The 1,454-nt window shown below is 37.4% G+C and overlaps 1 protein-coding gene across 1 annotated transcript in view; it reads right to left on the bottom strand.

Annotated features, from left to right (window-relative positions):
• Nucleotides 1-1,454, bottom strand: part of EIPR1 (EARP complex and GARP complex interacting protein 1) — a 70,644-nt gene that overhangs the window by 12,431 nt on the left and 56,759 nt on the right. The window lies entirely within an intron of this gene.

Raw genomic sequence — 1,454 nt, 5'->3', positions numbered from 1 at the left:
GGGGGGGGGGTTGCTGCAACGGTCGAAAGTGTGAGGACAGGTCACAGGAAGTCCCTTTTTTTCAGCACTGGCATAACTTTGAATGGTGGCTAAAGGAATGGTTGTAAGTTGAGGACTACAACTGCAGTTATGTGCCATAAAGTGGCCACAAACCCTGAATTAGAGAATACTGAATCAAACAGGATACTCGCTTTCAGCATGAGAACTGAAACAAGAAGGAAGAGTGTCATCGTTTTCGTGCTCAGCTGGAACCTGAGCATGACTCCAACTTTCCCCTGCCCGGCACACGTCTGTCTGTGAATGACTGTGAAACCACCACAACTACTGACATGGGGGAGGTCACGATTAAATTTTAACAAATTGGCAAATTTGCAAATATGGAATAATGGAACACTGAGGACTGACTATATTTTTAAGGAGGAAAGAGAAGCTAAAAAAAAAAGTGATAGGGAAAATCACCAGCATACCCATGGGGTTTCGGTCCCTTTTCAGGAACTCATATCCCATCCATTCTTTGCGGGTTCTTGCTGAAGAATTTCAAATCAAATCTCTGCCAGGAAGTGTCACAAAGAGGAATCTTATTTTTTTAAAAAAATTGAAGCTTCAGATCTTTTTAAACTGTAAAGCAAAGGGCAAGGGCTATCATGTTTCTATTGTTCTCTAAGCTGCCATTAGAGCTTTTCAGGATGAAGGGGAAGAGGGAGAAGGGAGTTTAAACACCTTTAGCAAATAAGTATTGCATAACCTCTTCCCCAAATCATGTTAAACATGCAATTAATACCACTCTGAGTTTGGCCCTTTTATATACATCTCAGACTATGCATAAAGTTTCAGCCTGGAGGTAAAATTGGAAGTAGAAGAGACAATTGTTCTCTTCTGTAGATACACCCCAGGTCAAATCATTTGTCTCTACAAAAATCCATGCCACGCAAGGTCATGTCTGATTATTTCATGATATATTAAGTATAGATGGTGTCACTAAGAAGTATCAAAAATATTGTGTTTGTTTTCTGTACAATCTGGAAAATGTCCAGAATGAAAATGTAAGTATATAGGAATACATGTATGTGCAAGGGGGATTTAAGGCGGGCTAAATACTGCATGTGTGTGCACAAAACAAGAGAAAGATAAATCTTCCTTTGCATTTAAAATTAAAATTCCAGACAAGAGACCATGGAAACTACTTTTCCCAGAATGGATCAATCCTATATCATTCAGAGAAAGTATGAAATGACTAATTACCATATAGCCTTTGATTAAACGTATTATTTTATTATCTCTATTTACTTAGTATAATCTATATATTATATATATTTTATATTTAAGTTTATTATTGTATATTAGAGTTAAAGTATGTTAATATTTGATTGTATTATGTTTGGGTAGCTTTATTTAGATTTGGGATGTTATGTGCTTATCCCTGTATTCAGTTCTGGGAAGTCCGGGGGGGGGGG

This window comes from Protobothrops mucrosquamatus, unplaced genomic scaffold, assembly GCF_001527695.2.
Source record: "Protobothrops mucrosquamatus isolate PMUCROS unplaced genomic scaffold, P.Mucros_1.0 scaffold1826, whole genome shotgun sequence".
Lineage (NCBI taxonomy): Eukaryota > Metazoa > Chordata > Lepidosauria > Squamata > Viperidae > Protobothrops > Protobothrops mucrosquamatus.
This window is presented reverse-complemented; position numbering and strand designations above follow the sequence as displayed.